Consider the following 27316-nt stretch of genomic DNA (forward strand, 5'->3'; position numbering starts at 1 on the left):
AATATTTTGGATCAAGATCGGATGTTTATGATATTTGTTCAAGGTGGTAACAAGCCGACTCAATAATGCCTATACCTTTAGTTAATCATAGTCTATTTTTGAATGACCCAAAGTTATGCATGAAAGATATTTAAAGATATTTAAAGAGTCCGGGATGAATCTAGATAAGTTGTATTTTTATTGTTTAACGTGACTTAAAATACAAAAGGGGTGAAATGTGAAATTAGGATTTCCACTAAAATCAACTTTAATGAGTCCAAAAATCTTGCACAACAATTTTACCTTTTGCATAGGATCATCCCAACAACCTTCCATAAACAAACAAAAATTTTATACGGGCTCGGGCTCAACTTAAAACCTTCACTCAAGTTTACAACCTTAAGTTCAATACAAAATATATGACAAAACAACAACATTCTTGAATAAGTATTTTTAGCACGACACCAATACAACAACCCTCAGAAAGAACTTTTCACTTTCTTTGCACAAACCAATTTTTCACTCTCTTTACACTAAAGCAACTTTTATGATAAGTAAATTATATAAGAGTTTCTATTCAGAAAATTGGCAGGTTTTGAAATAAGGAGATTTCTACTTTATGTTGGAAAAAGTTTGACTTAAAAAGGAAACACTCTATGAATCATTTTAATGAATTAATCAATTAAATCTATGAACTAATCGATTAGGCAGACTAAATTAGGAATCTTTAAAAAATTATGTCAATGAATTGATTATTAACTTCGTTACTGATTAGGAGGAATTACACTTTAATTTTAATTGATTATAATACCTTTTTAATGTATGTATAATATTTTTCTAATTAATTAAACAAGTTTCCAATGAAAAAAGTGTTTGTCCGGATTGGTTTTTGAGATTTTAACAAAAGAGGTAAGGTGTAAAATAATTTTTTTGCGCATTACCTTAGTACACATCAAGAGACTTAATCTTTTTCCTTTTATAATAAAATAATATAGACTAAGAACAACCATAAACGCAAGACCATGTGAGTTTTCACACTTTCACACATTAAAGCTTTCAAACTTCAAGAGCATAACTTTAAGAATTCAAGTTCCTTTGCTTGATTCACCAATGATTATCACTTTGACTAGAATTTGATTTTTTTAACTAATGAGAGTTGAAATATTTCTTCTTTTATCATTTGTCATCATCAAGAATCATTTGAAGAGCCGTCATGATTTGAACCTCTTTGACAAATGTCATCAACACTTGATAGTTTACACCAATATACTTGATAGTTATCCTTATCAAAATCACAATATTGTCATCATCAAAACCATAATGCTCTTTTTATAGTACATGCACAACACATAAACCCATATATGTCTCAGATGGGATGCAAAAGGTACCACCAAAGCCATTATGATTTGGTGTATGTGAGTGCAATTTTCCGTTAGATGTATTTTGTATGATGTCAAAACTATGATACTTTAGCGTTTATGTATATTCGACGATCTCCTCTGAGTCTTAATGTACACCTTAGTATTAGGAAGCATAAAAACATTTTGAAATGTGTTAGAAAAAGTTTCATGTATTAAAAACAAGTTTTTATGGGAAAAATAGTCTATGTGTCCACATACGTGCTATAGGTCGACACATAGAAGAAATATTTTTCTATGGGTCGACACATACGAGTTACTGGTCGACACATGTAAATTATTTTTAAAGCCTATAGCTTTTATTTGATGTGGGTGTCGACACATGACCTATATAGGTCGATACATGATATATATAAGTCGACACATGCATCGAATAGGTCGACACATACAATGGATTTTTCCAAAAATTCATGACTTTTTCAAATCTTTTGCATTTCTTTTGCCTTCAACTGGCATACATATATATACTTCATGCATGCATCATTTCTAGTAAGGTTCTAGAGTAAACCTACACTAAATCGAAGTTTCAAAGAGTTCTCATCATCTTCAACCTACATTCTATGCATACAAAAAAAAATACACATAATCATTTTTTGTTTGGGTGTCATCTAGAATTAGTGTTGATAACGTCCAATTTAGGTTGTTGAATTGTAAATTGAGTTGAGATATTTGAGGGTTTCAAATAAGAACACCAAGTTGGGGTTTTCCTTCAAGATCAATTAGGGATTTGAAGGTTTTGGACAAGATTATGCAATTTGGATCCGATCGAGTGAAGGCTTTGAAGAACGTGGGTTTCTTGCAATGGAGTAGCGTGATACGTTGGGTCATATTGGTAAGTCTTGGGATACAACAATTCGCAATTTCGATTCGATCGAGTGAAAGCTTTGAAAAACAGAAGGTTCTTGCAAATGAGTAGTGTGAGACGGTGAATCAAATTGGCATTGTTAGGTGACTTGATCAAGCTCATATCAAGGGAAGAGAAAATGTTAAAATTAACATCAAACATAAGGTTTGTAGGGTTGGATTGATATATTTCTATTGTATACTACTTTTGCAAAATAAGGTTAATTTCATTATCTCAATTCGAGTTCGAATTGAGGGAAGACGTACCCATAGCGAGGTCGATTGGGGAACTGCCTAATAAAATCCTTGTATACTCTCTCTCTCTCTCTCTCTCTCTCTCTCTCTCTCTCTCTATATATATATATATATATATATATATATATATATATATATATATATATATATCTATATATATATATATCTATATATCTATCTATATATATATATATCTATCTATCTATCTATCTATCTATCTATCTATCTATCTATCTATCTATCTATCTATCTATCTATCTATCTATCTATCTATCTATCTATCTATCTATCTATCTATCTATCTATCTATCTATCTATCTATCTATCTATCTATCTATCTATCTATCTATCTATCTATCTATCTATCTATCTATCTATCTATCTATCTATCTATCTATCTATCTATCTATCTATCTATCTATCTATCTATCTATCTATCTATCTATCTCCTTTACGTTTCATTTGCAAATTTTTGAATTCATCGATTGTGCGATCAATTTCTTTGGTTAAACCTTTTGATAATCATTTGAAAAATGTTTTTTTAGTTGATCACAATCTATTAGATTGTGGTTACATTTGAAGATCAACAAAATCATATAAATTTTTAAATAAAATCGATTGCACACAAGATGTTTGATATTTTGTCTCTATTACATTTTTGTGTATTTTATCATTGAAAATAGACTCTACTTTCAGTATAGCATTCAATTGGTTATGGTTAAAATTATTTTGATCAAATTTATGCTCATCATCATACTTTGATTGTAATTACACATATCCAAGATTTTGATAGCGGTTCAGTTAGACGATTAGATCCAGGTCATTTTCGCTAGCCATAAAAAAATTTAAAACAATTTTTGTTAAAGTTTTTACTTGGGATCTATCCCCCCACCCCTCTAGATCAAATACTATCGTCTAATAAGTGGTATCACGAGCTTCAGTTAATTCCGTGCTTCAATTTTCGCTTATAAGAAAATGGCTACCGAACCTAAATGGGCGTACGATAGAGCACACATTTTACCGGTGAAAATTATGGCTATTGGAAAGCTTGTACGCGTGTACATATCAATTCAGTTGATAAAGGTGTTTGGGACATCATCACTAATGATCCTAATCAAATTACAATGACCAATGGTGAAGGTGATGTCGTACCAAAAATATAAGCACAATGGAGTGATAATGATAAGAAATTATGGTCACATGATTGGAAGGCACAAAATATCCTCATATATGCACTTGGTGTTGACGAATATTATCGTGTTTCCCATTGTAAAGTCATCAAAGCTATGTGGGACGCATTAGGAATTGTCCATGAGGGAACTAATGAAGTCAAATAATCTAGGATCAATACCTTGAATCAAGAGTTTGAACTATTTTACATTAAGCATGGTGAAATCATTGTTGACATGCAAAAGAGGTTCACATATCTTATAAATCGGTTGAATACTCTAGGTAAGCTATTTCCAATTATATTGCTACTAAGAATGTTTTGAGGTGTCTTAATAGGGAATGGAAACCCAAGATCACCGCAATCAAAGAAGCGAATGATCTTAAATCACTTGATCTCACAACTTTATTTGGCAAGCTAGAAAAACATGAGCAAGAACTCACTTTCTTGGAAAAACATGAAAAAGAGCATGAGAAGAAGATGAAGAAGGAGAAAGGTAAAGACAATGAGGTAGAAAATAAGTCTATTGCTCTAAAGATTTCAAGTTCGAAGTCATCAACCAATGAACTAAGTGATTGTGAAACAATAGATGACGAGAATTTCGATGATGAAGAGATCAGGTTGTTCGTCAAAAGGTACCATAGGTATATAAGGAAAAATGGATTCAAGCATTCCGATAAGAACCTAATCAAATTTATAAGGTTATCTAACTCCTCAAAGGAAGATGAGAATAATAAGGGTAAACTTAGAAGTTCATGCTACAGTTGTGGAAAAGTCGGTCATTATAGGCCGAATTATCCTTTGATCAAGAAAGACAAAGAGAAATGCCATCACAAGAAATCTATAAAGTCTAGAAAAGCCTATGTTGATTGGGAGAGTGAAAGTGATTCTTCAAATGATGAAAGCTCAAGTTCGAGTGTCGAATTGGCCAAGATTTACTTCATGGCAAACAAAAAGAAGAAGAGTTTAAGTCATTCTAAGCTTGAATTTATTAATGAATTATCTTATTCTCAATTACAAAAAGTTTTTGGAAATCTACATAGAGAAGTCGTAGACGCTTTTAAAAAGTTAGCTTCAAACAAAAAAACTTTTCACACTTAGAAGCTAAAGTTTTAGAAACCGAAAAGAATAAGAAAGTTCTTAAGAAATCTATGGTAGATATTCAAAAATACAAGAATGAGGATGAATAACCTTCATGGTTCAGTTGTGAAACTTGTCACATTTGGAAAAAAGAGGTAAATACTCTTCAAGCTAAATTGGACAAGGCATTACAATCAAAGATTACACTTTCTATTGATCCATCAAAGTTTAAACGATTTTTGAACCCTTCATATAAAAATTATAAATATGTTCAAAAGGACTCAAATAGCAAACGTACATCTCATCACAACTTATCTTGTCACTATTGTTGTAAGAAAGGTCACTAGTGCAGGTTTATGACACTTTTTGTTTCTAAAGGTGTTTTTCAATGGTTTCCCAAGTGCAACCTTGATTTCACTCACTCTCAAGGACCCAGTGAAAATTGGGTACCTATTACTCTTGTTTGATTCTATAGGTCAAATTTCTTGGCTCTACGAAGAAAATATGGTTTCTCGATAATGGATGCTCAAGACATATGACGGCGACATCTCTCTATTCATTGAATTTGTTCCGAAGAAGAATGGTTTTTTACCTATGGAGACAACAAAAAGGGAGAAATACTTGGAAAAGGTAATGTAGGTAATCCCTAATCAACTACTATCTCCGATTTTATGTTAGTTGATGGTCTTAAACATAATCTCCTTAGAATTAGTCAAATATGTAACAAGAGCTTTAAGGTTACTTTTACAAATACTTGTTGCTTGGTTGAACATAGTGAAAAGAAGGATTGCATGTTTAAAGGCATGAGGGTTAACAACACCTATATGTATCGATAGTGTCACAGTAATAAAAGACAGAATCCACAGGGGTTGTGTTCGAACAAGTCAACAATTGTGCATTGTAAAGGAAAACAGTAAATGGGGAGGAGGGGGTTCAGGTTTCAGAATAAAAAACAAACTACAAGTTTAAAACAAAAAATTTAAGATGGTTAGGTTATGTATAAAATCCCCTTATCCTCTCTTGTTGATGTATGATGTCTTGTATGAATGATCTTATCCTTATAATCTCACGGCGAATTAACAAAACTGTTATAATTGATCCCTCACGAAATAACTCACTAATCACTACTTGGAGCTTCATATTCCTAGTCCACCAGCGTAAGCAGGATTAGATGATGTACTGAACGTTAATTCCATATGCCACTACTCGGGGTCTACTATCCCTATTCAACAAGCATATGTAGAATAGTTGCCCTAGGTCCATTACATAGGTTAAGAGTCAATAATCCCTATGTGTACAATATTAGATAATAGAGCATCTCAAATAAAAAGCATTAAGATTAAGAAACAACCTAATCTAACAAGATTGAATAAGGTTCATCATAACACAACCTAATCTAAAGGAGCTTAGCTACTCATTATTCAGAAAATAATGCCATAGTTGATAGATGAAAATAACATAAGAATTCCCTTAAAGAGATGTACTTAAATGGCTTCAAATGCTCTAAAAATCACCATTTGTGCTCTCCAAATCATGCCCAGTCTCCAAAATTTGTAACCCTTGTCAAGTTGCTGAAAATCCCCTTAAAAAGAGCTCAGAACGGGTGAGAACGCATTAGAAAAAGCCCAAAAAAGTGTCCATCATGTGCATTATAGATGTGTCGCACACACGATGTAACACATACATCACTATCGTGCACACAATGGTGCACGTGATTATTCCAGTAGCTACGTTAAAAAACATTATTTTTCATCCGAATTTTCACTATTCTTCCATATTTTACTATTTTCACTCAGTCTTGGGTCTTTCTTCTTCCATTTGGCTCATCTTTCGCTTGTTTTTCACCAATTCTTAGCCTAAGTATATGCAATAACGGATTGTCATGACAACCCTAAACTTGAATCCTTGCTTGTCCTCATATTTCAACAGACACAGGTCGTACAATAACAAATGAACATCACCATATTTTTTTCGTTACCTGACCATTGTTCCAGCTTCCAACTTCCATTCGGAAAATATCCCCAAACATTGACGAGTACTCAACTTGTCTCTCATCTCACTTTAACTCAATCAATGGATAAGGGTCATCTCTTAATCAACATGAAAAATAAATTATACTTAGCTTTATCATGTTCTAAAATAGTTCATCATAGAAATTATAACACACACATTAGAGGTCTTTTCGGGTTTTAAATTAGCTTATGTTTGGGTATGATACTTTTAGGAAAGTAGGCTTAAATCCTTGGAGTTAGGTTCCTAACTCTCCTTCTATTTTCATACCTCTTTTTTCCTTCATTTTGGTAGTAGAGATTTGGTCGTTCCTTTTGGTTCTTTCTCTTTCTTTTTTTAAGAAGTGACTTTTTCCACTTTTTGTTTTCTCAAATATTTTTGAAATTTTGACTGTTTTCTCTAGTACCCCAACCCCAAACTTAGAAATTTGCTCACTTCCAAGAGCAACCCCAAACTTAATCTTTTCGTACAACTTTAAGAACTAAAATTCTACCTAACTCCAAAGAGAGGGTGGAAAGAAAGAATCTTTCAAGTCATATGGCTAAGAGTTGTAGGCTACTTCACTGAAAGAAAGGCTTAGTGTATGTCAATCTAACTTAGAGAACTTAATCGAAAATAGATCAAACAAGATAAAATAAAATTATATGGATACACTCAAAAGAAAGAAAATGAACACTGGAAATTATTTAGGCTCAAACCTTACTAGATAAGGTATCTGAAGGTTGAGTACAAGACTTTTGATTATTTTCTCTTTTGTTGCTTTCAAGTCGTCAGTTTCTTTCATTATGATCGAGTCCCTCTTTTTTTTCTTGGATCATGTGTTCAATGCTAAAGCTAGAGTTATTGTTGAGCAGTTAGTTTCTCTTTAGGATGGTGTTGAATAAAACTAAAGTAAATTATGCAAAACAAAAACTGCAAAAAAAAATATTGACGGGTTGCCTCCCATCTAGCGCTTCGTTAAGGTCCTAAACTTGACCTTTCAATTTTCTTATTAGGGCAACATATATGACACAAAAAACACATCATCCTTATTCCTCCTTTTGTTTGGTAGGAATACCATCACTTTTAGGAATTGAAGATTTTTCTTCCATATTCTCTTCTTGATAGTATCGAACAAGACATAAATCTCATCCAATACTTCATTTATTTCTCCTCTTTTATTAGCCTTTTTGCTAGGTGTAAGACTATTCTTTTTTTGAAGAACTTGTAGTTGGATATCTAAGTCTGAATGAATGATTGAAATTGAAGCTTTATCCAAAATGATACAATTTTCATCATGCATTCTGACTCTTTTCCCACATATCATTTTCACCTCAGTTACTTCTATTCTTACCTCTATTTCTTTATCAGATGATGTGCACTTTTCTTCTTCTTTTTCTTTTTCAACTCCTGCTTCGTCGAATACCTCACATTCATGTTTGACTTCTCTTTCAACTTACTTATCTTTAGGACTATCTAACATATTTTCATAGAAATACAAACTAGATCTCAATTTTAATGCTAATTGGATAGATACTTGACCAAGTTGCATCTCTAAACTCTCGAAATGTGTTTCCATGTTACTTCGCATGATTTCTTGATGCCTATTGATTTTCTCAAAATTGAGTTGAGTCATCTTTATAAACAGAGTCAAGGTTTCTTCAAGTTAAGATAATGAATCATCGTCCCATGAATGATCAGTGTAAGGTTCTGGTTCTGAATAATTTCTAGTATTTTTTAGAATGAGCGTTTTTGCTGCAAGTTCCTTTGAATAAGCTTCAAAATTTGCAAAGGTAGCATAAACGTTATTTTGCATGACTTTCTTGACCTCACATACAAAACAAAAAGAAGAATACGTTAGTAGCATTGCACTAGATAAAAAATTTAAACAAAAATAAAAGTAAAGAGAAAAAATTGGATTTTTTTAAGAAGTAACAAAAATAACCAATTACAAAAAAATATTTACAATTGAAACCAAAAATAAAAATAAAAACTAAACGTTGCACAAGCGTCACCTTGTTAAGATATCAACAGTCCTTGGCAACGGCGCCAAAAACTTGATGACTTCTCGGCAAGTGTACCGATAGTGTCGCATTAGTAAACGATTGAATCAACAGGGATTGTGTTTGAACAAGTAAACAATTGGGCAATATAAAGGAAAACAGTAAGGGGGGGGGGGGTTCAGGTTTCAGAATGAAAAACAAACTACGAGTTTAAAACATAAATATCAAGACGGTTTGGTTGTGTATCAAATCCCCTTATCCTCTCTTGTTGGTGTATGATGCCTTGTATGGATGATCTTATCCTTATAATCTCAGGACAAATTAACAAAACTGTTATAATTGATCTCTCACGAAATAACTCAATAATCACTACCCGAAGCTTCCTATTCCTAGTCCACCAGCGTAAGCAGGATTAGGCAATATACAAAATGTTAATTACATATACAACTACTTGGGGTCTCCTATCCCTATTCAACAAGCGTAAGCAGAACAGTTGCCCTAGGTCCAACACATATGCTAAAGGTCAGTAACCCATATGCGTCCAATATTAGATTAACAGAGTATAATTCAAGGGTCAGAAACAATTGAATAAGAATATAATTCAAAGGATTCGTAAACGGCCAAACTAACATATAATTCAAACAAGACTAAATAAGATTCATCATAACACAATCTAACCTAGAGGAGCTTAGCTACTCATTATTTAGAAAATAATACCATAATTGATAGATGAAAATAACATAATAAGTCCCTAGAAGAGATGGTCTACAATGGCTTCAAATGCTCTAAAAATCACCACTTGTGCTCTCCAAATCGTGCTTCAGTCTTCAAAACTCATAACCCTTGTCAAATTGCTGAAAATCCTCTTAAAAAGAGCTAAGAACGGGTCAGGACGCGTTAGAAAAAGCCCAGAAAAGTGCCAAGCGCGCGCATTATAGATGTGTCGCACACGCGATGTAACTCCTGCATCTCTATCGTGCACGTGGTGCCGCATGATAGTGCATGTGATAATTCCAGTAGATGCGTTAAAAAACACTTTTTTTCACCAGAATTTTCACTAAGTCCCATTCTTCCATACTTTGCTATTTTTCACTCATTCTTGGGTCTTTCTTCTTCCTTTTAGCTCAACTTTCGCTTGTTTTTCACTAATTCTTTGCCTAATTATATGCAATGACGGACTGTCATCACAACCCTAAACTTGAATTCTTGTTTGTCCTCAAGCAACTCACCTGTAATTGAATATTTCAACAGACACAAATTGTACAATAACAAATGAACATCACCATATTTTTTCGTTACCAGACCATTTTTCCAGCTTCAAACTTCCACTAAAAAAATGTCCTCAAACATTGACGAGTACCCAACCTGTCTCTCATCTCACTTTAACTCACTCAATGGATAAGGGTCATCTCTCAATCAACATACAAAATAAATTATACTTAGCTTGATCATGTTCTAAAATAGTTCATCATAGAAATTATAACACACACATTAGAGGTCTTTTCGGATTGTAACTTGGCTTATGTTTGGGCATGCTATTTTTAGGAAAGTAGGTTTGAACCTTTGGAGTTAAGTGACTAGTTCTCCTTCTATTTTCATACCCTCATGTTCCTTCTTTTCGGTACTAGAGATTCAGTCGTTATTTTTGGTTCTTTCCCTTTTTTGAAGAAGAAGAAATGACTTTTTCCACTTCTTTTTCTCAATATTTTTTAAATTTTGACTGTTTTATCTATTACCCCATCCCCAAACTTAGAACTTTCATCACTTCCAAGAGCAACCACAAAATTAATCTTTTTCGTACAAATTTAAGAACTAAAGTTCTACCTAACTCCAAAGAGAGGGTGGAAAGAAAGAATCTTTCAAGTCATATGGCTAAGAGTTATAGGCTACGCCACCGAAAGAAAGGCTTAGGCTTTAAGTGGATAGCAAAAGAATATTCCTATTATTATAAGGTGGCTACAAAGGCTCAAAGTTATAAACAAAAAATTGTCTCAGTGTATGTCAATAAAACTTAGAGAACTTAATATGAAATAGATCAAACCAGATGAAAAATAAAATTGCATGGATACATTCAAAAGAAAGAAAAGTGAATACTGAAAATTATTTATGCTCAAACCTTACTAGATGAGGCATCTGAAGGTTGAGTACAAGTCCCTTGATTCTCTTCTCTTCCTTTGCCTTCAAGTCATCAGTTTATTTCATTATGATCAAGTCCCTTTTTTTTTCTTGGATCATGTATTCAATGCTAAAGTTAGAACTTGTAAATCTGAAGGAAAAAAATAACTACGAACAAATTTATTAAGAACAATGTAGATCTTCATGACAAGGTTATTCTTGAGTAGCTAGTTTCTCTTTAGTATGGAGTTGAATAAAACTAATGTAGATTATGCAAAACAAAAACTGCTAAAAAAATATGACGGGTTGCCTCTCATCCATCGCTTCTTTAAGATCCTAAGCTTGGCCTTTCGATTTTTGTGTTAAGACAGCATATATGACACGAAAAACACATCATCCTTCTTCTTCATTTTGTTTGGTAAGAATTCCATCACTTCAGGAATTCAAGGTTTTTCTTCCATATTCTCTTTAGCTTGATAATATCGAACAACGCATAAATCTCATTCAATACTTCATCTATTTCTCCTAGTTTATCAGCCTTGTTTCTAGGTGTAGGACCGATCTTTTGTTGAAGATCTTGTAGTTGGATATCTAAGTCTGAATGAATCATTAAAATTGAAGCTTCATCCAAAACGATACAATCTTCAGATTGCATTCTGGCTCTTTTCCCACATTTTTTTCCACCTATGTTACTTCTATTCTTGCCTCTATTTCTTTATCAGGCGTTGTGCACTTTTCTTCTTATTTTTCTTTTTCAACTCCTCCTTCGTTGAATACCTTACATTCCTGTTTGACTTCTCTTTCAGGTTCCTTATTTCTAGGACTATCTAGCATATTTTCATAGAAATACCCAATATATCTCAATTTTAATGCTAATTGGCTACATACTTGAACAAGTTGCATCTCTAAATTCTCGAAGGACGTTTCCATGTTACGTCGCACGGTTTCTTGATGCATGTTGATTTTCTCGAAATTAAGTTGAGTCATCTTTATAAACTAAGTCAAGGTTTCTTCAAGTTGAGATGATGAATCCTCCTTCCATGAATGATCAGTGTAGGGTTCTGGTTCTAAATAATTTCTATCATTTTCCAGAATGAGTGTTTTTGTTGCAAGTTCCTTAGCATAAACTTCAAACTTTGCAAAGGTAGCATATACAGCATCTTGCATGACTGTCTTGACCTTGCATACAAATCAAAAATAATAATACCTTAGTAGCATTGCATTAGATAAAAAAATTTAACAAAAATAAAACTAAAAAGAGAAAAAATTGGAAAGAAAATTGAAGAAGAAACAAAAATAACTAATTACAAAAAAATATTTACAATTGAAGTCAAAAATTAAAAATTAAAAAGTTGTGTATTTAATCCCCTTATCCTCTCTTGTTGATGTATGATACCTTGTATGACTGATCTTATCCTTATAATCTCACGGTGAATTAACAAAACTGTTATAACCGATCCTTCACTAAATAACTCAGTAATCATTACTCGGGGCTTCCTATTCCTAGTCTACCAGCATAAGCATGATTAGTTGATGTACATAACCTTAATTACCTTTGCCACTACTTAGGATCTCCTATCCTTATTCAACAAGCGTAAGTAGAACAGTTTCCTTCGGTCCAACACATAGGCTAATGGTCAGTAATCCTTATGTATCCAATATTAAATTAACAGAGTATCTCAAATAAAAAGCATTAAGATTAAGAAAAAATTGAATAAAATTATAATTCAAAGGATTTGTACACAGTCAAACCAACATAAATTCCAACAAGATTGAATAAGGTTCATCATACCACAACCTAACCTAGAGGAACTTAGCTACTCATTATTCAGAAAATAATACCATAATTGATAGATGAAAATAACATAAGAAGTTCCTTGAAGATATGACCTCCAATGGCTTCAAATGCTCTAAAAATCATCACTTATATTTTCCAAATCGTGCTTCAGTCTCCAAAATTCGTAACCCTTGTCAAATTGCTGAAAACCTCCTTTAAAAGAGCTCAGAACGCGTCAGAAAAAGTCCAGAAAAGTACCCATCGCGCGCATTAAAGATGAGTCACGCGCGCGATGTAACTCATACATCTCTATCACGCACACGATGTTGTACGATGGTGGACGTGATTATTCCAGTAGCTGCGTTAAAAACACTCTTTTTAACCGAATTTTCACTAATTCTCATTCTTCTATACTTGGATATTTTTCCCTCATTCTTGGGTCTTTCTTCTTCCTTTTGGCTCATCTTTCTCTTTTTTTTTCACCTATTATTTGCCTAATTATATGCAACAACGGGTTGTCATCAATATCCTTGGTAGGAACTAAGTGTCTAGTAACCATGAGCGAAGACTCTTGGTTATGGCATATACGCCTAAATCATGTCAATTTTGATTTACTAAATAAAGTGACTTCAAAATATTTTGTAATCGGTCTACCTAAAATAAAAAATTTAAAAGACCATCTATGCGATGCATGTCAAATGGGTAAGCAAACAAGAGTCTCGTTTAAGTTGAAAAACATTATTTCAACTTCGAGACCTCTTGAGCTTCTTCATATGGGTCTCTTTAGTCCCTTAATGACCAAAATAATAGGTGGTAATTGCTATGGTTTTATGATAGTAGACGATTATTCGAGATTTGCAAGGTTGTCTCAAAATAAGATGAATTTAAAAATAGTTGCTATCTGAAGAGATCATGAAGGTGAATTTTAAAACTGCCTAGAATTATTGTGATAAAGATGGGATTGAGCATAATTTTTCTGCTCCAAGACCTCCACAACAAAACGGTTTTGTGGAGCACAAAATCGTGTTTAGAGGAGTTGGCTAGAACTATACTCAATGAGGGTAATCTACCTAAGTATTTATAGACCGACGCCATTAGCACGGCATGTTATGTCTTGAATAGGATGCTAATATGTCCTATTTTAGAAAAAACTTCCTATGAACTACTAAAAGACCAGATGAATCAGGTACTTGTTTTGAGCCTCAACTTCTTTTCTTGCGTGAACTTTTCTTCTTCTTCTTCAAACTCTTAGTTTGTAGGACGATTGGTTATTGGTTTGTGTTGTTATTGTTTGGTTATTGTGTGTATAAGAGAGTGATGAAGTAAAGATTGATGATGAATTGTTGCAGAGAGTTCAGATAGAGAGAGAAATCGAGAGGGCGGGAATTTGCAGTGAGTTTCAGGAATTGTGATTATTGTTGAAAGTGATTGTAGAGGATTGAGGAATATATAGAGGATGATTTGGTAACTAATTTGGGCAAGGATTGGGCAGGGTTTTTAGGTGTTATGGCAGAGTTAGATTGTTAGTAATTAAAGAGGAAAGTTTGTTAGGTTTTTAACAGTGTTAAGTCTTGCTGTTAATTCCTACTGTTAGTTCCAAGTGTTAATGAATGGAAAAAATTAGTGAACTAGTTGAAGTAAACATTATGGTTAGTTCAATTATCAAATGAATTAGTTAGAAGAGTGAAACAATTAGGAGTTAGATGAAATGAAGTGTGGTTGTTAGTTATTGGCAGTGGAATTAGGATTAGTTAGCATGATTAAGGAAAGGGTTAATGGATTGTTGATTTAATTAGATGGAGTTGAAGGTTGAGTTCGAAGTTAGTGAATTAGTTTATTATTAAATGATGTTAATAGCAGCAGTTAGGTTAAGATGAATTTGAATTCTACAATTAATGATTTTGGTTGTTGACAGTTTGGATAGTTAGTGTACTTACTATGATATGCCTTCTTACTATGACTGATGCAATTCAAATTGTTATGACAGTTAGTCTAAATGGGTTGAAGTTAGTGATTTAGAGATTTGAATTTGAATTTAATTGTGTAGTGAGATGAAATGTAAGATGTTTATAGTATTGTTAGGGATAGTGACCTAAATGTGAATTATTAGAAGCTAGTATTGAACTACTTATGAACCAATTGTTGAATCGTATTTTGACTAGTTATGTTGGGAACTAGCTGCGAAACTGTGAAGCAGGTTATGCTTCACTTGTGAACTGTCATGAAAATTGGCTGCTTGATGTTAGCATGGTTGCTAATAGTTAGTTACATTGTAATGATGTAGGTTGGTGACAGTTAGATTAGGATGAATTAGGATAGTTGAATGGCTTATTGTAACATGTTGTGAATCGAATTGTCAGAAGAAGAAAAAATAGAATGAGATATTAGGGACTATTAGCAAAGAATTAAAAAGATCAGCTCAGTCACGTAGGGGTGTGAAAAAAACCGGTTATCTATAATCAAATTGGTATTTAAATTGTTCCAATTTTAAAAAACCAAATCAAATACTAAAATAAATTTTGGATATCCATTTTGTTATCTAAATATAAACCGTTATCCATTATAAAAATTTGATTTTGTTATTGGGTATTCAAATTTTATTATGCCTTACATTTTTATATTTGTGTGTTTTCATATTTTATCACATTATAAATCAATTTTATATTTTAAATTCTTTTAAATTTTATAAAAAAATTATTTTAAAAATAAAATTCAGATTTTTTTTTCACAAAAAGTATTATATTTGGATTTTTTTTTCGAAAAAATTATATTTCATATTTTTTTCAAATAAAATTATTATTTTCTTCTAAATAAAAAAGATATTTTTTATCAAAAATATTTTGTATTTTTTTCAGTAAAAAATGTTTTTTTTAAAAAATTAGATTTTTTAAAAATATTTTTTTTTTCAAAATATAATTTTATTATTTTCAAATTTTTTTGATATATTGTTTTTTTTTTCTGAATATTTGTTTTTTTTTAAATTGTTTTTTTTAATGTTTTTTAAATTTTAAAAGAAAAAATATTGTAAAACCTCATAAAATTTGTTTATGAACAATTATGAGAGATTTTAGAAGTTTGAACAATTTTTTGATGAATTATTTATTTTATGAACAATTATGATTTATAGAGATATGATTCATAATTATTTTATTTTATGATCGTTTTATGTTAGAGATTATTTTTAATCGAGATATTATTTGTGATGGTTATAAAAGTCCAATTTAAAGTAATTTTTTAAAATAAATATTTTTTTACATAAAATAGTTTTATAACTAGTGAAAATAAAAAAAAAAAAGTTAAAAGAGAATAAAATTATTTTTGATATAAAATTGGTTTTTTAAAAATATAGTTTTAAAAACTATTTTTTTTTTTATAAAATTGGTTTTGGAATTGATTTTTTTAAGAAAATAAAAAATTGGTTTTAAAGAAATTGATTTAAAACTGTTTTTTTTAACTATTTTTTTTTTTGTGAAAAACCGATTTAAAATCGAACCGATTCACTTATAAACCGGTTTTAAAAAACTAAATTGGTTTTATGAAAATAGTTTTAAGATCCAAACCGAACCATATATATGGTTCAATTTGGTTTGGTTTATGATCCATGGACACCCCTACTGTAACACCCCGATAAAATAAGGCTAATTATTTAATTTGAATTAATATAATATTTATTAATTTAATTAATTAATTAGAAATATTATTGGATTATTATTATTATTTTGGAAAATATATATATATTGGAAATAAGAGAAAGAATCCCATTTGGTAAAAAGAAAGTTTCACGTGAAAACAGAGAAACGATCGTGAAAGAGGAAAAGGGCAAAGAGACAGAGCAAGGGCTGAAGGTTGAAGAGAGAAAAGCTTGGAGCTCAAAGATTTGCCGGATTAATCAGGTAAGGGGGGTTTATCGTCGATTAATGGGTATTATGGGATAATATGTGATGGGTAGTGATAAGCCGTTAATTTGACCCTAATTGGGATTGTTGATGCTGAAGAATTGAATTGGATAAATTGTATTTAGACTGTAATTGAATCTGTGTTTGGGTTGGTTGTGAAATTCCGAACGTATAGCTTTTTACGGAATCGGAATCGGAGGTCCGGAAGTCCTCCAATGGCGGAAAATACGGAGAATTCTGCATTCTGCCTTGAGTTAGCGCAGGAACAGCTTCTGTCTTGCGTTAACCGGTTAACCCAGGGTGTTAACCGGTTAACACTGTTTTGAATTGTGAATATTTGCTGTTTTGTCTGCGTTAACCGGTTAACCCAGGGTGTTAACCGGTTAACACTGTTGTGATTGCTGAGATATTGCTGTTTGTGCTGCGTTAACCGGTTAACCCAGGGCGTTAACCGGTTAACACTGTTAAGTTTTGGGACAGGAAGCGTGTTTGTGCTGCGTTAACCGGTTAACCCAGGGCGTTAACCGGTTAACGCTGTTGCAGAGTGGAAAAAGTGTTAATTAAAATGTTGTGTGCCTAATTGGTGGTTGCCTATATCAGTGTGTGATATAGTAGGGATTATTTCCCGCTGTTTTGAGCAGTATAGGTATTATTAGAGTGTGCTAATACTGTGTTAATTATTTGACATGATATGATGTGTTGATACATGTGTTGATGATGTATGATGATATGCATAATGCTGTGAATGTATATATTATGCATGTATTTGTGAATGGACTGTTGTATGGCTTAGAGTGTGAGCATATGTCCATTGTGGATTGTTGTTGATGTTGCATTGCTAGATGATTAGCGTGCATAGCATAGCCTGTGGGGCTGTAGCTAATTCCCATAGTGAGGAATTAGTGAGTGAATCTTTGTGGATTTGTTGTTGATGTCGGCATGCTAGACGATTAGTGTGCATAGTCTAGCCTTTGGGGCTGTAGCTAATTCCCATAGTGAGGAATCAGTGAGTGAGTCACTAGGTCTCAAATGAGTGGGACTAGTGAGCTTAGTAGCCGTATCTGGAGGGATCGGTGAGCTTGAACTATATGTTCAAGAATAGTCGGTACCGCATGTGTGGAGTCTCATTGCATAATGAATGTATGGCGTATAATATGAATGGATGTATTCCAGTATTATACGTGTGTTGTATGTTGTGTGTTGTGTTGATGTTGAGTAGGATTGAGTTGATATTGCTGTTACTGAATGTGTAATCTAATTTGGGTGATGAAATGTGTTATTTACTTAACATGACATTATATTCTATAATGCTTATTATATCGATTGAGGAACTCACCCTTACAACTATTTTTCAGGTAACGAGCAATGAGTTGAGTAGAAGTTAACGCTTGGAGTCTAGTGTAGTCTCCTTAGTGGGTCATGCTCTGGTAGATGTAACATCGGGAGGGAACATTTTAATTGTGTTATTGATGTTTGTTGAACCAGTTACATGTAGTATGTTGCATGTTTTGATTGATCGATTTGATCTCTATCCGCTGCGTATTGTGCAATACTTTATGTTTTGAGTTAAATAATAAGCATGACTAAATATTATGGTGAATGGTGTGAATTAATTGTGTGACACCCTTAAATGCATGATTACTCTGATTTATATGTTGTTATTTTAATTAAATATTTGGGGTATTTTAGAAGGGTGTTACATTAGTGGTATCAGAGCATAGTCGGTCGAGTCGAGTCGTAATTATTCTGTTTCCCCTGTACGGTATAGGTGTTGTGTAACCCTATCGGTACTCATTGTTTTAGTTTGTTTGGGTTTTCAGAATAGAGATGGCTGGAAGAGGTAGAGATGATGCTGCGATTGCTGAGGCTCTGGGTATGCTAGCTGGAGTACTTGGAGGAAATCCGAATGTTGTGGGAATGGGAGCTGCTCGTCAACTGAGTGAGTTCCAGAAGAACAATCCTCCAATGTTCAAGGGAGCATACGATCCAGATGGCGCTCAGAAGTGGTTGAAGGAGATCGAGAGGATCTTCCGAGTGACTGAGTGTACCGATGACCAGAAGGTCAGGCTCGGTACGCATATGCTGTCAGAGGAAGCAGATGATTGGTGGGTTGCTACCCGCACTGAATTGGAAGCTGCCGGGAGTGCTGAGGTCACTTGGGCGGTGTTCAGAGAGAGATTTCTGAGGAAGTACCTTCCGGAGGAGGTCAGAGGAAGGAGAGAGATAGAGTTCTTAGAATTGAAGCAGGGCGAGCGGTCTGTTACTGAGTATGCTGCTAAGTTCACAGAACTGTCAAAGTATTACATCCCCTATGATGAGGCTACTGGAGAATTTTCAAAATGCGTGAGGTTTGAGAACGGGTTACGTCCTGAGACCAAGCGGGCTATTGAGTATCAGCGGATTAGGGTGTTTTCTAATTTGGTCGACTGTTGCAGAAGGTTTGAACAGGATACCAAGGCCAGAGCGGAAAGCTATCAGCAGAGGGTTGATAGGAAAGGCAAGAATCAGAATGATCGTGGGAAACCGTATGCAGCTGGCAGAGGTTTCCAGAGACAGAGTGGGATGAAGAGACCTAGTGGGGGAGACTCTAGTGCTCCTGCTAAGTGTTTCAGATGTGGTCAGGCTGGACATCGTGTCCATGAGTGTACCAGTGCTGAGAAGAAGTGTTTCAAGTGTAGAAAAGGTGGTCACTTGGCTACCGAGTGCCGGTTGAAGACTGCGACTTGTTTCAACTGTGGAGAGGTGGGTCATATCAGTCCACGGTGTCCTAAACCGAAGAAAGAGAATCAGTCGGAAGGCGAGGTCTTTGCTTTATCGGGTTCTGAGACTTCTGCAGATGATCGTTTGATCCGAGGTACGTGTTATATTAATGGCTTTTCTCTTGTAGCTATTATTGACACCGGTGCTACTCATTCCTTTATATCTTTGGATTGTGTTGTGAAACTTAAGTTAGAGATATCTGAGATGCTTGGAAGTATGGTGATTGATACTCCTGCGAAGGGTTCAGTGACTACTACTTCAGTTTGTTTGAATTGTCCTTTGAGTATTTTTGGTAGAGACTTTGGGATAGACCTTGTGTGTCTTCCACTAGTGCAGATTGATGTTATCTTGGGAATGAACTGGTTGGTGTTTAACCGAGTTTCTATCAACTGTTTTGACAAGACTGTGATATTTCCTGAGATTGAAGAAGGAAAGAGTTTGTTTCTATCAGCCAGGCAGGTGAATGAGGAAGTAGCAGATGGGGCGGAGTTGTTTATGCTGTTAGCGACTCTGGAGGCTAAAGAGAAACTGGTGATTGGCGATCTAGCCGTGGTGTGTGATTTTCCTGATGTGTTTCCGGGAGAGGTGAATGAATTACCACCAGAGCGTGAAGTGGAGTTCTCGATTGATTTGGTACCTGGTACTAGACCGATATCGATGGCTCCGTACCGTATGTCTGCTGTTGAGTTAACTGAATTGAAGAGTCAGTTGGAAGATCTGCTGGATAAGAAATTTATTCGTCCGAGTGTGTCACCGTGGGGTGCACCAGTGTTGTTGGTTAAGAAGAAGGAAGGTACTATGAGGTTGTGTGTGGACTACAGGCAACTGAATAAAGTGACGATCAAGAATCGGTATCCTTTGCCGAGGATTGATGATTTGATGGATTAGTTGGTTGGTGCGAGTGTGTTCAGCAAGATAGATTTGAGATCTGGGTATCATCAGATACGTGTGAAAACTGAGGATATTCAGAAGACTGCTTTCAGAACAAGGTATGGACATTATGAGTATTCTGTAATGCCTTTTGGTGTGACTAATGCGCCGGGAGTATTTATGGAGTACATGAATAGGATTTTCCATCCGTACCTGGATCAGTTTGTTGTGGTGTTTATTGATGACATTTTAGTGTATTCGAAATCTGAAGAAGAGCATGCTGAGCATTTGAGAGTGGTTTTAGAGGTTCTACGAGAAAAGAAGTTATTTGCTAAACTCTCTAAATGTGAATTTTGGTTAGAAGAGGTTAGTTTTCTTGGTCATGTGATTTCAAGAGGTGGTGTTGCTGTTGATCCTTCTAAGATAGAAGCGGTATCTAAGTGGGAAGCTCCGAAGTCAGTTTCTGAGATAAGGAGTTTTCTTGGACTTGCAGGTTATTATAGGAAGTTCATTGAGGGATTTTCTAAGTTGGCGTTACCGTTGACGATGTTGACTAGAAAGGGGCAAGCATTTGTTTGGGACTCAAAGTGTGAAGAAGGTTTCCAAGAGTTAAAGAGAAGGTTAACTACTGCTCCTATTCTGATATTACCGAGTCCGTCGGAATCATTTGAGGTTTACTGTGATGCTTCATTGTTGGGTTTGGGTGGTGTGTTGATGCAGAATAAGCAGGCTATAGCTTATGCTTCGAGACAGTTGAGGGTTCATGAGAGGAACTATCCGACGCACGATTTAGAGTTGGCAGCTGTGGTATTTGTTCTGAAGTTATGGAGACATTATTTGTACGGGTCGAGATTTGAGGTTTTCAGTGACCATAAAAGTTTAAAGTATTTGTTTGATCAGAAAGAACTGAATATGCGACAGAGGAGATGGTTAGAATTTCTGAAGGATTATGACTTTGGTTTGAATTACCATCCGGGTAAAGCAAACGTAGTAGCTGATGCATTGAGTCGGAAATCATTGCATATGTCTATGTTAATGGTTAAGGAATTGGATTTAATTGAGCAGTTTAGAGATTTGAGTTTGGTATGTGAGAGTACTCACAATAGTGTTAAATTGGGAATGTTGAAGTTAACAAGTGGTATTCTGGATGAGATCAGAGAGGGTCAGAAATCCGATATGCTTTTGGTTGATAAGTTGACTTTAGTGAATCAAGGCCAAGGTGGTGAATTCAGAGTTGATGAGAATGGTGTTTTGAAATTTGGTAATCGGGTGTGTATTCCGGATGTTACCGAACTTAAGAAGAGTATCCTTGAGGAAGGACATCGTAGTGGCTTGAGTATTCATCCTGGAGCTACAAAGATGTATCATGATTTGAAGAAGTTATTTTGGTGGCCGGGAATGAAGAAAGAAATTGCGAGTTTTGTTTATTCCTGTTTGACTTGTCAGAAGTCAAAGATTGAGCATCAGAAGCCGTCTGGGCTAATGCAACCGTTGGCTATTCCAGAGTGGAAGTGGGATAGTATCAGTATGGATTTTGTTTCTGGTTTACCGAGGACAAGTAAGAATTTTGAAGCTATTTGGGTGATTGTAGATAGATTGACGAAGTCGGCTCATTTCATTCCGATCAGAATGGATTATCCGTTAGAGAGATTAGCTGAGTTGTATATTGAGAAGGTTGTAAGTTTGCATGGTATTCCGTCGAGTATTGTTTCGGACAGAGATCCTAGATTTACATCTAAGTTTTGGGAAGGTTTGCAGAGGGCTTTGGGAACTAAGCTGAGATTGAGTTCTGCATATCATCCGCAGACTGATGGTCAGACTGAGCGGACGATTCAGTCACTAGAGGATCTTTTGAGGGCGTGTGTTTTGGAAAAAGGAGGTGCTTGGGATTGTTATTTGCCTTTGATTGAGTTTACCTACAACAATAGTTTTCATTCGAGCATTGGTATGGCACCGTTTGAAGCTTTGTATGGTAGGAGATGTCGGACACCTTTGTGTTGGTATGAGTCCGGTGAGAGTGCTCTGGTTGGACCGGAGATTGTTCAACAGACTACAGAAAAGATTAAGATGATTCAGGAGAAGATGAGAATTGCTCAGAGTCGTCAGAAGAGTTATCATGATAAGAGGAGGAAGTCACTTGAGTTCCAAGAGGGAGATCATGTGTTTCTTCGTGTTACTCCGATAACTGGTGTTGGTCGAGCTTTGAAGTCGAAGAAGTTGACACCTCGATCTATTGGTCCTTATCAGATTTTGGAGAGGATAGGGGAGGTAGCCTATCGTGTCGCTTTACTGCCGTCGCTTGCGAATTTGCATGAGGTTTTTCATGTGTCTCAGTTGAGGAGGTACATTCATGATCCGTCGCATGTAGTCCAAGTAGATGATGTACAGGTGAGAGATAACCTGACTGTTGAAACATCACCTATGAGGATTGAGGATCGAGAGTTGAAGCAGTTGCGGGGTAAAGAGATTGCCTTGGTGAAGGTAGCTTGGGGAGGACCAGCAGGTGGCAATGTGACTTGGGAACTGGAGAGTAAGATGAAGGAGTCTTACCCAGAGTTGTTCGCTTGAGGTATGTTTTCGAGGACGAAAACTCTTTTAGTGGGGGAGAGTTGTAACACCCCGATAAAATAAGGCTAATTATTTAATTTGAATTAATATAATATTTATTAATTTAATTAATTAATTGGAAATATTATTGGATTATTATTATTATTTTGGAAAATATATATATATTGGAAATAAGAGAAAGAATCCCATTTGGTAAAAAGAAAGTTTCACGTGAAAACAGAGAAACGATCGTGAAAGAGGAAAAGGGCAAAGAGACAGAGCAAGGGCTGAAGGTTGAAGAGAGAAAAGCTTGGAGCTCAAAGATTTGCCGGATTAATCAGGTAAGGGGGGTTTATCGTCGATTAATGGGTATTATGGGATAATATGTGATGGGTAGTGATAAGCCGTTAATTTGACCCTAATTGGGATTGTTGATGCTGAAGAATTGAATTGGATAAATTGTATTTAGACTGTAATTGAATCTGTGTTTGGGTTGGTTGTGAAATTCCGAACGTATAGCTTTTTACGGAATCGGAATCGGAGGTCCGGAAGTCCTCCAATGGCGGAAAATGCGGAGAATTCTGCATTCTGCCTTGAGTTAGCGCAGGAACAGCTTCTGTCTTGCGTTAACCGGTTAACCCAGGGTGTTAACCGGTTAACACTGTTTTGAATTGTGAATATTTGCTGTTTTGTCTGCGTTAACCGGTTAACCCAGGGTGTTAACCGGTTAACACTGTTGTGATTGCTGAGATATTGCTGTTTGTGCTGCGTTAACCGGTTAACCCAGGGCGTTAACCGGTTAACACTGTTAAGTTTTGGGACAGGAAGCGTGTTTGTGCTGCGTTAACCGGTTAACCCAGGGCGTTAACCGGTTAACGCTGTTGCAGAGTGGAAAAAGTGTTAATTAAAATGTTGTGTGCCTAATTGGTGGTTGCCTATATCAGTGTGTGATATAGTAGGGATTATTTCCCGCTGTTTTGAGCAGTATAGGTATTATTAGAGTGTGCTAATACTGTGTTAATTATTTGACATGATATGATGTGTTGATACATGTGTTGATGATGTATGATGATATGCATAATGCTGTGAATGTATATATTATGCATGTATTTGTGAATGGACTGTTGTATGGCTTAGAGTGTGAGCATATGTCCATTGTGGATTGTTGTTGATGTTGCATTGCTAGATGATTAGCGTGCATAGCATAGCCTGTGGGGCTGTAGCTAATTCCCATAGTGAGGAATTAGTGAGTGAATCTTTGTGGATTTGTTGTTGATGTCGGCATGCTAGACGATTAGTGTGCATAGTCTAGCCTTTGGGGCTGTAGCTAATTCCCATAGTGAGGAATCAGTGAGTGAGTCACTAGGTCTCAAATGAGTGGGACTAGTGAGCTTAGTAGCCGTATCTGGAGGGATCGGTGAGCTTGAACTATATGTTCAAGAATAGTCGGTACCGCATGTGTGGAGTCTCATTGCATAATGAATGTATGGCGTATAATATGAATGGATGTATTCCAGTATTATACGTGTGTTGTATGTTGTGTGTTGTGTTGATGTTGAGTAGGATTGAGTTGATATTGCTGTTACTGAATGTGTAATCTAATTTGGGTGATGAAATGTGTTATTTACTTAACATGACATTATATTCTATAATGCTTATTATATCGATTGAGGAACTCACCCTTACAACTATTTTTCAGGTAACGAGCAATGAGTTGAGTAGAAGTTAACGCTTGGAGTCTAGTGTAGTCTCCTTAGTGGGTCATGCTCTGGTAGATGTAACATCGGGAGGGAACATTTTAATTGTGTTATTGATGTTTGTTGAACCAGTTACATGTAGTATGTTGCATGTTTTGATTGATCGATTTGATCTCTATCCGCTGCGTATTGTGCAATACTTTATGTTTTGAGTTAAATAATGAGCATGACTAAATATTATGGTGAATGGTGTGAACTAATTGTGTGACACCCTTAAATGCATGATTACTCTGATTTATATGTTGTTATTTTAATTAAATATTTGGGGTATTTTAGAAGGGTGTTACACCTACAGTCACCTAATATGGAATGAATTTGTTACCGTGAATCAAAGATTATATTGGAAAGTTATTGATGACTGAAACTTGTTTGAATGAATAGTACGTTGAAGTATGCTAATGAAATATAGATGAATCATGATTTGTTTGATTGTGTAGGTGTATGTGTAGTGCCAAGATATATTGGGCTTATGATGTCATGGTATTATGTTTTCTTTGCAGGGTTAACTATAGGTTCGGGCATGGCACGTTCAAAATAGACAAAGCATGAAAATCAAGATATGGATCATGGTTGGAGACTTGGAAGCTCAAACATGGAAGATCCATGAGGATGTGGAAACAAGTGGGGTTTAGGATAGTCAGTTGACTTTGGTTAACTGTGTGACCAAATAGTCAACAGTTGATCAAAAGTCAACCCTATGTCAAAACATGCAATCTTGTGTATAATTTTGTAATTTAGATTTTGTGTAAAGAACTGGTTATTTGTAATGACAATTGACCATTCTAAAATGGATTATGTAACTTATGCTTTAAGTAACATGTTTTTCCCTTCAAAAAATGAACTTGAATCTGATCTTGTACTTTGAAATTGACCCTTAAAAATGACCTTCCAATTCAAATGTTCCATGATGTAGTCCAAGAGGATCCAAAAGTGTTGTAGACCAACATTAAGATCCAAAAGAAACATCAGCCACTAGTTGTTGTGTCCATAGCAAAAAGTCCAAAGATGCATAATGAACCAATCTTGTCAATCATAATCTAATGATTTGTTTCTTAAATAAAAATATTTGAATTAAATGATGTTATTTGAAAAATGCAATTGTAAATGTCTTCTGATGGATGATTAGGACATGTGAATTATACCGATGAAATGAATCATGGATGGGATGAAATGAAGAAAAAAATAGGACAAATTATATAATATATATATATATATATAATATATATATATATAATATATATATATATATATATATATAATATAATATATATATATATATATATATATATATATATATACCATCTATTATTCAAAATTGAAATAAATTTGTACATTAGTTATTTAAAAAATAATTCTAAACAAAAAAAATCTCAATCATGTATAAATATTTTAGTATAAAATTAGTAAAATCTTGATTCTTTAAGTAAATTTTAGATATTAAATTATTTATTTAATTATAATAATGTAGGTTTTTTTAAATTCAACAAGTTGTTTATATATATATATATATTATATATATATATATATAATATATATATATATATATATATAGAGATATATAATATATATATATATATATATAGATATCTATATATATAGATATATATATATATATATCTATTATATATATATATATATATATTATCTATATATTATATATATATTATATATATACTTATTATTTCCTTTATTTTAGATTTATTTAGAAAGATAATTTGTATTCACTTATAAATATTAATTTTTATATATAAATTAAGTATTTTCTGAACACAACAATATATGCTAAACCCTAAAGTTAAAGGAAGACTATCATAGGCAAAACTTGTACTTCACAGTTGTGTACCGAGAGTTGAATCCCAAAGCATAACCATTGATTAGGCTTGAGAAAACGCTACCATCTCATGGAATCGTTCTTGGGTAAGTATAATTAAAATTATCAAGTTTGATGAGTTTCTTTAACCTATTTTTTATGTTTGATTTGCAAGTTTTCTCTTTTAGTTACATATTGACTGATTCTGATCCAATTGAACATACAGAATATATCTGGATTGGAGCTATATTTGTCATAGCTATGTTTTTCATATTTATGGTTAGTGTAATGTGTCATTTACATGCAATGGGTTTACTTCCTCTTGAAGAATCAATTTTGGAGTCTTTGCCTGTTATGGTTTTCAAACCAGAAGATTTCAAAGATGGTTTGGAGTGTGCTGTTTGTCTTTGTGATGTTGTTGAAGGAGAAAAAGTTAGAGTTTTACCAAAATGCAATCATGGGTTTCATTTAGATTGTATTGATATGTGGTTTGAATCTCGTTCTACTTGTCCTCTTTGTCGGAATGTAGTTTCTAATGAATCCTCTCAACCTAATAGTATTTCAAATGCTGAAGAGATCAATTTGTTAGCTTCGTCACAAGGTGAAAATTTGAGTCCTCTGAATGGTTTAGGGTTTACAAATGTTTTGGTTTTGGGTAATTATGAAACCCAAACACAAGGTAGTTCTTTTGATGAAGGAAGTTCTCAACAACAACAACAACCTTATTTAACATCATCATCATCATCTTCTTTAGCTAGTGATAATACAATGTTGGTGATTGATATACCAAGGTGATTTTGGTCCTTTCTCTTTGTTACTTTCTGATAGTAGTTGTGTTGAAGTTGAAGATGAGATGAAATCACTAATGTCAACAAGATTGAGGTTATTTAAGAAGTTAACTCCTTCTAGTCCAAGTTCTAGGGATGTCTTGGTATTAAATCAGTCTTTGTTAATGTCTTAGTTTATTGAAAATGTGTTTCTTTAATTTTTTTTGGTAAAATATTTTAATATTTAATTTATAAAATTTATTTTTTGGTTTAGTATGATTT

The 27316-nt window shown here is 34.1% G+C and overlaps 1 pseudogene; it reads left to right on the forward strand.

Annotated features, from left to right (window-relative positions):
- The first annotated feature begins 4839 nt into the window (after positions 1-4839).
- LOC127138002 (RING-H2 finger protein ATL60-like) lies at positions 4840-27228 on the forward strand (annotated as a pseudogene).
- The last annotated feature ends 88 nt before the right edge of the window (positions 27229-27316 follow it).

The sequence above is a fragment of the Lathyrus oleraceus genome, chromosome 4, assembly GCF_024323335.1.
Source record: "Lathyrus oleraceus cultivar Zhongwan6 chromosome 4, CAAS_Psat_ZW6_1.0, whole genome shotgun sequence".
Classification (NCBI taxonomy): domain Eukaryota; kingdom Viridiplantae; phylum Streptophyta; class Magnoliopsida; order Fabales; family Fabaceae; genus Lathyrus; species Lathyrus oleraceus.